Genomic DNA, 10,150 nt, shown 5'->3' with positions numbered 1-10,150 from the left:
ACTCAGAATTACAAAACTGCCATTATGAGCCGCAAAATTACAAAAATGCCACTCTGGGCCTCAAATGTTGACCCATTGACTTTGCTGACGTGGAAATGACATGGAAATGATGTGGCAATGATGTGGAAAGTTTCTTCAACTAAATATTAATGTCCAAGCTCCAAAATTGCTTCACCCAAATACCTAAAAATAATTAAAAACAAAAATTAGGCCAAATAATGTGAAATCAATCCAAATTCGGAACAGTGGCCCAATAAAGCCCAACAGATGAAAAACACTCTAATGATGAACAATTAAGCACTAATCAGCTGTCTAATGGGTACACAAAGGCTAGTGAAATGGAAGAAAATAATGACTCATCACTAATCTTCCACTCTTGGAAGTGTGACGTCTATCAGTTTCCACTACATTTTCTTATCTATTTCCATTTTATCGTTTTAAATAATTTCTCAAATTTCTTGCTTATTAGCATTCCAACCTAGATAGATCCATAAAATAAATCCACCCCTCTAGATTCACATCATTTGGTATTTAGAGCCTAGCTCACTAGATTTTGAATAGTTATGGAAGTTTATTATACAAGGTGTTTAATCGAAGGCAACCCATGTTTGGTTGTATTCGATTACGGAAGACAACAATGATGTGAGCCAAAGATTGGTGGAGAAACTCGAGTTACGAACAAGCTTTCATCCGAATCAACCATGGATCAAATTCAGTACGGGCAATGTGTGAAAGAAGTATAATGTGATATTGCACCCATGGACTCTTCCCATCTTCTTTTGGGATGAACATGACTTCGTTTTAAAACACTCAATCTTGATGAACGTTCCCCTTATTTGAGGCATGTCTGACTTTTGGGTTGCCATAATTTCAGTTACAATCAGTCATTAAGTAGTAGGATCATTAATAGTTTTTAGCGGGATTTAATTTCAATATATGTGTCTTTTGGAATTCCATTGGTTAAAGCTTCTATATAAGCTGAACCATTTTTATCAATGAAACAGGTTAGGTTTTATGCAGAAAATATAAGAGTTTTATCTCTTTTATCTTAGTGAGAGTTATTCTCCTAAGTTCTTGAGTGATTCAAGAATCCATGAGTTTTATCGAAGGTCTTTTTTCCCTTTGTGTGTTTAAACTCTTAGGCTTATCTTCCACTCTTGGAAATGTGACGTCTATCAGTTTCCACTATATTTTCTTATCTATTTCCCTTTTCTCGTTTTAAATAATTTCTCAAATTTCTTGCTTATTAGCATTCCAACCTAGATAGATCCATAAAACGAATCCACCCCTCTAGATTTACATCATTTGGTATTTAGAGCCTAGCTCACTAGATTTTGAATAGTAATGGAAGTTTATTATACAAGGTGTTTAATCGAAGGCAACCCATGTTTGGTTGCATTCGATTACGGAAGACAACAATGTTGTGAGCCAAAGATTGGTAGAGAAACTCGAGTTACGAACAAGCTTTCATCCGAATCAACCATGGATCAAATTCAGTACGGGCAATGTGTGAAAGAAGTATAATGTGATATTGCACCCATGGACTCTTCCCATCTTCTTTTGGGATGAACATGACTTCGTTTTAAAACACTCAATCTTGATGAACGTTCCCCTTATTTGAGGCATGTCTGACTTTTGGGTTGCCATAATTTCAGTTACAATTAGTCATTAAGTAGTAGGATCATTAATAGTTTTTAGCGGGATTTAATTTCAATATATGTGTCTTTTGGAATTCCATTGGTTAAAGCTTCTATATAAGCTGAACCATTTTTATCAATGAAAAAGGTTGGGTTTTATGCATAAAATATTAGAGTTTTATCTCTTTTATCTTAGTGAGAGTTATTCTCCTAAGTTCTTGAGTGATTCAAGAATCCATGAGTTTTATCGAAGGTCTTTTTTCCCTTTGTGTGTTTAAACTCTTAGGCTTATCTTCCACTCTTGGAAGTGTGACGTCTATCAGTTTCCACTACATTTTCTTATCTATTTCCATTTTCTCGTTTTAAATAATTTCTCAAATTTCTTGCTTATTAGCATTCCAACCTAGATAGATCCATAAAACGAATCCACCCCTCTAGATTCACATCATTTGGTATTTAGAGCCTAGCTCACTAGATTTTGAATAGTAATGGAAGTTTATTATACAAGGTGTTTAATCGAAGGCAACCCATGTTTGGTTGCATTCGATTACGAAAGACAACAATGTTGTGAGCCAAAGATTGGTAGAGAAACTCGAGTTACGAACAAGCTTTCATCTGAATCAACCATGGATCAAATTCAGTACGGGCAATGTGTGAAAGAAGTATAATGTGATATTGCTCCCATGGACTCTTCCCATCTTCTTTTGGGATGAACATGACTTCGTTTTAAAACACTCAATCTTAATGAACGTTCCCCTTATTTGAGGCATGTCTGACTTTTGGGTTGCCATAATTTCAGTTATAATCAGTCATTAAGTAGTAGGATCATTAATAGTTTTTAGCGTGATTTAATTTCAATATATGTGTCTTTTGGAATTCCATTGGTTAAAGCTTCTATATAAGCTGAACCATTTTTATGAATGAAACAGGTTGGGTTTTATGCGGAAAATATCAGAGTTTTATCTCTTTGATCTTAGTGAGAGTGATTCTCCTAAGTTCTTGAGTGATTCAAGAATCCATGAGTTTTATCGAAGGTCTTTTTTCCCTTTGTGTGTTTAAACTCTTAGGCTTATCTTCCACTCTTGGAAGTGTGACGTCTATCAGTTTCCACTACATTTTCTTATCTATTTCCATTTTCTCGTTTTAAATAATTTCTCAAATTTCTTGCTTATTAGCATTCCAACCTAGGTAGATCCATAAAACGAATCCACCCCTTTGGATTCACATCATTTGGTATTCAGAGCTTAGCTCACTAGATTTGGCATAACAATGGAAGTTTATTATACAAGGTGTTTAATCGACGACAACCAATGTTTAGTTGCATTCGATTATGGAAGACAACGGAAGACAACAATGTTGTGAGCCAAAGATTACTGGAGAAACTCGAGTTACCAACAAGCTTTGATCTGAATCAAGCATGGATCAAATTCAGTACGGGGCAATGTGTGAAAGAAGTATAATGTGATCTAGCTCCCATGGACTTGTCCCATCATCTTTTTGGATGGACATGACTTCATTTTAAAACACTCAATCTTGATGAACGTTCCCCTTATTTGGGACATAAAATGAAGTTGAAATTTATGACACCAAGACAAGTCAGTAAGGATCAACATTGGCTGAAGGACGAAATAGAAAAAGAAGCAATAAAAACTACAGAAGGAGGGGAAAATGAAAAACAAGAAAAGGAAGTAGAGAAAAAGATGATGGAAATTTTATTTATCAATGTTTTTTCTTCTATAGTTTGTGATGTCATTTTACAAGAACAAAAGGATAAGCACGTGAATGAAACACACCAGCTTCCATGTCTGAAAAGATAGCTTGTCCACAATGCTTGATTATGCATTTGGTCCGCCGATGAGCAGCCAATTCGTCAACCACAACGCATAGAATTATTTAAATTTACATATCAAGGTAGGTGCGGTAGTGTTGGCAAGAGAGGTGCTCCACGGATTGGAACCACTAGAAAGGAACAAATATGAATATATTCAAGTTGAATTTGATCTTTGAGGAAGAGATTTAGTTTCAAGTTGTGGAAAAATGAAGTCATTCACAAGATCACAATAAACTTATATTAAAACTAGTAGCAAAATAAAGCCTTAATATTTCTGACGAATCTTCTCGAAGAAGGAGGGTGTGATATGAATCACATTATAACTCAAATGGAGAAGTACTAACGCACCACTTTGCTGCACTTAGTGCATTTTTAGTTTTTGAAATGATTAGTTTGTTTAAATATGGTCCAATTCATCGTAAAATTGGCTTACCAAATTATGTTTTGGTTTAATCAATTAATGGGCTCTAGTTTAGTTTTATTTCAAGTTGTAATGATGACCCAATTGCAACTTAGTCATTAGCCTTTGGGAGACCAAGAGGATGCTTGGCTGAATTATTTTTGGTGACTTTTGGGTTGCCATAATTTCAGTTACAATCAGTCATTAAGTAGTAGGATCATTAATAGTTTTTAGCGGGATTTAATTTCAATATATGTGTCTTTTGTAATTCCATTGGTTAAAGCTTCTATATAAGCTGAACCATTTTAATCAATGAAAATATTAGAGTTTTATCTCTTTTATCTTAGTGAGAGTGATTCTCCCAAGTTCTTGAGTGATTCAAGAATCCATGAGTTTTATCGAAGGTCTTTTTTCCCTTTGTGTGTTTAAACTCTTAGGCTTATCTTCCACTCTTGGAAGTGTGACGACTATCAGTTTCCACTACATTTTGTTATCTATTTCCATTTTCTCCTTTTAAATAATTTCTCAAATTTCTTGCTTATTAGCATTCCAACCTAGATAGATCCATAAAAAGAATCCACCCCTCTGGATTCACATCATTTGGTATTTAGAGCCTAGCTCACTAGATTTGGAATAGAATTGGAAGTTTATTATACAAGGTGTTTAATCGAAGGCAACCCATGTTTAGTTGCATTCGATTACGGAAGACAACAATGTTGTGAGCAAAAGATTGGTGGAGAAACTCGAGTTACCAACAAGCGTTTATCCGAATCAAGCATGGATCAAATTCAGTACGGGGCAATGTGTGAAAGAAGTATAATGTGATATTGCTCCCATGGACTCTTCCCATCTTGATGAAGGATTAACTTTTTTTTTCTTTTAACATTATTGAATATGGTGTGAGTTGATTAAGAAAGCTAAGTGAAATCTCCACCGGACATTAAGATAACAAGCTATCTAGATGTGAAGGTTCCTTTCACAAAGCTCAAGAGAAGAGGATGATGGATTGATTCAAAAGAAAAAGGAAATGGAAAGCACATAAATAATAGAAAACCAAGAACAATTAAAGGCAGAACAAAACATAAAATGGAAAGGAAAGAAATGGTAAAAATGTGAGAAGCACGCCATTACAAGGCTAGGCTAGAAGCCATGACAACCTTGAAGATGAGTGGATGTGTGCCGCCACTTGCTATGCAAGATAAGGCTTAAAAGTATTCACTCCCTAGGGAGGAAACTCTCACGAATGGTTGAGACACAAGAGTGTTTTTACTTCAAAATGTTCAACCCTTTTACATGTCTAGGAGCTCCCCTTATATAGAAGAGTTTAGGGGCCTTTAAGCAAATAAAAGATACCTAAGGATGTCTCTACAAAAACCTAGCCCTAGCTTCTAGAAACTAGGTCAAATAAGGTTACAAAAATGAGAGACAAAAGAGCCAACTGTGGTGTGTGCAAGGCTAATTTCGTTCTAGCACAAAAGGAGACAAAAAATGTGTCTCATATGTCTCCAAAATGTGGCCAGAGTGTGCTAAAAACAAAGTAGACCAAAGGTACATTGGTACACTTGTTTTATGCCTTTTACTTTATGCTTTATGTCTTTGCTTTACTCTCTCCTCCACATCATTTATGCTCCCCAATCACCATGCACCACCTAGCATTGCTTTCTTACTCCTAATTAACCTACAAAGCAAATAAACATAGATTAGCATGTTGGCTTAAGTCAAGTCAACTATAGTCAATAAGTCAAACCTAGTCAAAGGTCAACAAGTCAACTAAAGTTGATTCAACTAAGTCAACTAAGGGAATAAAAAATAACAAACACAAATGAAAGGAATGAAGGATTAGTGAACTTCCTCTCTAAACAAGCTTAGTCTTCTTAAGCATGTGCCTCCATCTTTGGTTGGGGTCAATCCTTCATCACATCTTCTTTTAGGATGGACATGACTTCATTTTAAAACACTCCATCTTGATGAACGTTCCCCTTATTTGATGGCTTCTTCTGGTCTCCATTGAAGCTTGCATGAAGAAGGGAGGCTCCATGGATGGTGTTGGATGCGGAAGCATGAAGGAAAAAAGCTTAAGGTGTTTGGTTTGGTGTAGGTGAAAGGATTCTTAAGAGAGGTGAGGCCAACTCCTAAGGAAGAAGACTAGAGTAAACTAGAGAAGAGTTTACTCTAAGGTGAGCTCAAAAGAGATTTGTGCACAAATTTGGGCAGCAATTCATTACTCAATTTCAAGCTGAAAAATACATCTCCTAAGCCTTCTATTTATAGGCTAAAATGAGACCAAGGGGTCTCCAAAAAGTGGAGGGAAAAAGAAGTCTAGAAAGTTGAATTTTGGAGCCAAAAAGGAGCATGTGGGAGGTGTGGCTTGCCACCTAAGCAAGCCACACTTGTCTTGCCATGGGAAGCTAACTCTCATCCTTGGAGAGCAAGTTTGAGAAGCTTCTAGGCTTTTCTAGAGTAGACACAGTACTCTTGGCCCATTTGGCCCAATTCCCCTTTTTGGTCCAAAATTACTTCTAAAGCCCAATTTCCTCTAAGGCCCAATACATGGCCCAAAGAAAACCCTATTCTACTGGGCCTAAAATACAAAGCCCAAAATAAAATCCTAATCTAGTATTTACAAGCAAAATGTCCTAGGCTAGGTCTTGACATCTTCCTTGGCCCATGTGAAGTTCATCTTGGGCCTTGCATGTGCATTTAAGGCCCATTCCTCTTGTATTCTCCTAGCCATGGCTCTTGTTGTAGGTCCCTTGGCTCGAGGCATCTCATCATCCCCTCCCTCTTGAGAAGGATTTGTCCTCAAATCTGTATCTCTGCCTCATCATCTGTACCACCTGCAAAAGGTATTAAGTTAGCAACATTAAAGGTGGCATGCACATCATAGCCTTCAGGCAACTCTAGCCTATACGCATTATCATTTACTCTTTTCAGCACTTTAAAGGGACCATCAGCTCGAGGACTAAGTTTAGACTTCCTTTGCTTAGGAAATCTATCTTTTCTAAGGTGTAGCCACACCCAATCCCCTTCTTCCCCTTATTGTTGTACTTAGCATACCTCTATGTTTGTTGCTGGATTTGGCTTTTAATCTTTTCATGCATCTTTTTAACAAAATCAGATTTTGCCACCCCTTCTTTATGAATAAAATGAAAAGATGTAGGAAGTGGTAGCAAGTCCATAGGAGTGAGAGGATTAAAGCCATAAACAGCTTCAAATGGAGATATTTTAGTAGTCCTATGAACTACTCTATTGTAGGCAAACTCAATATGGGGAAGGCATTCATCCCAAGATTTATGGTTCCCTTTCAAAATTGCCCTTAACATAGTAGACAGAGACCTATTAACAACTTCAGTTTGCCCATCAGTTTGTGGGTGACATGAAGTAGAGAAATTAAGCTTAGTTCCTAACCTTGACCAAAGTGTTTTCCAAAAGTGGCTAAGGAACTTGGTGTCTCTATCAGAAACTATGGTGTGGGGTATACCATGAAGCTTGACCACATCTCTAAAGAAAAGCCTAGCAATGTTGTTAGCATCATCCACTTTGTGGCAGGGTATAAACTGTGTCATTTTGCTAAAACGATCTACCACCACAAAAATGGAATCAAAACCCCTTTGTGTTCTTGGGAGTCCTAAGACAAAATCCATACTTATATCTTCCCAAGGGGCTGAAGCAACAGGCAAGGGGGTATATAATCCATGAGGCATTGTTTTAGACTTAGATTGTAAGCATGAAATACATCTATTACAATGCCTTTGGACATCCTTCCTCATATGGGGCCAAAAGAATTTCTCTTTTAAAAGACCTAGGGTTTTTTCTACCCCAAAATGACCCATTAATCCCCCTTCATGTGTTTCTTGAACAAGGAGTTTTCTTTGTGAACCTTGGGGAATACAAATTTTTCCTTCTTTAAACAAATACCCCTCATTCACATAGAAACCTCCTTGAGGTCTTTCCATACATTCAGCATAAGTAGAGGAAAACTCAGAATCTTGATTATACATTTCTAGAATGTGATCAAATCCAAGAATTTGGGCTCCCAATTTTGAAAACAAGGTGTGCCTTCTAGACAAGGCATCAGCCACCACATTACTTTTGAAAACAAGGTGTACTTTATCACATAAGGAAATTGTTCCAAGAATTCCATCCACTTAGCATGTCTTTTATTCAGCTTATATTGGCCCTTCAAATATTTTAGCGACTCATGGTCACTATGAATGACAAACTCTTTCGACACAAGGTAGTGTTCCCAAGTTTGAAGGGCCCTAACTAAGGCATACAATTCCTTATCATAGGTGGGATAGTTGAGGGAGGCACCATGAAGTTTTTCACTGAAATAAGCAATTGGGTGCCCTCCTTGCAACAACACATCACCTATTCCTACACCGGATGCATCACACTCTAGCTCAAAGGTTTTTGAAAAGTTTGGTAAAGCTATAATGGGTGCATTGGTGAGATTTTCCTTGAGTTGCTGAAAAGCAAACTCTTGTTTTTCACCCCAATTAAAAGATACATCTTTCTTGACAAGTTCATTGAGGGGTGAAGCCAAAGTAGAGAAGTTAGGAACAAACCTCCTATAAAAGCTTGCCAAACCATGGAAGCTCCTAACCTCTCCAACATTTTTAGGAGTAGGCCATTCTTGGATGGCCTTTATTTTTGTAAGGTCAACATGGACCCCATTTTTGTTCACAACAAAACCTAAGAAAACTACACTATCTACACAAAAAGTACATTTCTCTTTATTAGCAAACAAACTATTTACCCTAAGGATGGTAAGGACAAACCTCAGATGGTCTATGTGCTCATACAAGCTCTTGCTATAAATCAAGATATCATCAAAATAGACAACCACAAACTTTCCTATGCACTCTCTAAGGACATGGTTCATTAGCCTCATGAATGTGCTAGGTGCATTAGTAAGCCCAAAGGGCATCACCAACCACTCATATAGTCCAAATTTGGTCTTAAAAGCGATTTTCCACTCATCACCTTCTTTGATTCTTATTTGGTGATAACCACTCTTTAGATCAATTTTAGAAAACATGAGGGACCCATGCAACTCATCAAGCATGTCATCAAGCCTAGGGATTGGATGCCTATATTTAATGGTGATGTTATTTATGGCTCTACAATCACCGCACATTCTCCATTTCCCATCCTTTTTAGGTACTAACAAAATAGGCACAGCACAAGGGCTAAGGCTCTTTTGAACCCAACCCTTCTCCAACAACTCTTGGACTTGAGACTCTATCTCCTTTGTTTCTTGAGGATTTGTCCTATAGGCTGGTCTATTTGGTAGACTAGCCCCAGGCACTAAATCTATTTGATGTTCAATTCCTCTAAAGGGAGGAAGCCCAATAGGCCATTCCTTAGGGAATATATCCTCAAACTCTTTCAAAAGATTTTCAATTTTAGGAGGTAGATTCTTAAGTTCAAGAGCTGTGGCAGTACATGTGAGTGTTCCTTTACACAACAAGAGGCATGAAGGTTGTTCATCATTGAGAACTTGGTTCAAAGATTTTATAGTCAAAATGTTCTCATGTTGAATGACCTTGGGAGAAGGAACACCAATCTCTCCCACCTCAGATTCATCTTTAGTTACTTTTTTGGGAGAGAGGGAGGACTTTTTTTTTATCCTTTTTTCTCTCCTTTCCAACTTCTTTATCATTTGGATTTGATCCTCTACCACTTGGGATGGTGATAAAGGATGCAAGACAAATTTTCTATCCTTGTGAGTGAAGGTGATTTCATTGGTAAGACCATTATGCATGGTTTTCTTGTCAAATTGCCATGTTCTTCCCAATAAAACATGGCAAGCTTCCATAGGTACTACATCACATAGCACACTATCTTCATATTTCCCTATGGATAACTTGACCTTCACTTGATGTTGGACTGTCAAATCCCCACTTTCATTAAGCCAATGCAATTTGTAAGGTTTTGGATGGGGAATGATAGTCAAAGCCAACTTATCAACCAACCTTGTACTACAACAACTGCAACATGAACCACTATCAACAATGAGAGAACAAGTGTTTTCTAAAATTTTACATCTTGTATGAAAGATGTTCTCTCTTTGTGTTGGCTCTTTTGGAATGGGTTGGTTGCTAAGAAGTCTTCTAATCATTAGAAGGTCTCCTTCACAAGGATAGGCAATTTCCTTAGCCTCATCATTAGACTCCTCACTAGAAGTCTCACTCTCACTTTCTTGTTCATCTTGGCTACTATAGTGGTCAGCACCCCTTAAGATCATGGTCTTTTTGGTGGGGCATTGAGATGCAACAT

The sequence above is a fragment of the Vigna unguiculata genome, chromosome 5, assembly GCF_037176805.1.
Source record: "Vigna unguiculata cultivar grain cowpea cultivar isolate G323 ecotype 2 chromosome 5, ASM3717680v1, whole genome shotgun sequence".
Taxonomy (NCBI): Eukaryota; Viridiplantae; Streptophyta; class Magnoliopsida; order Fabales; family Fabaceae; genus Vigna; species Vigna unguiculata.
This window is presented reverse-complemented; position numbering follows the sequence as displayed.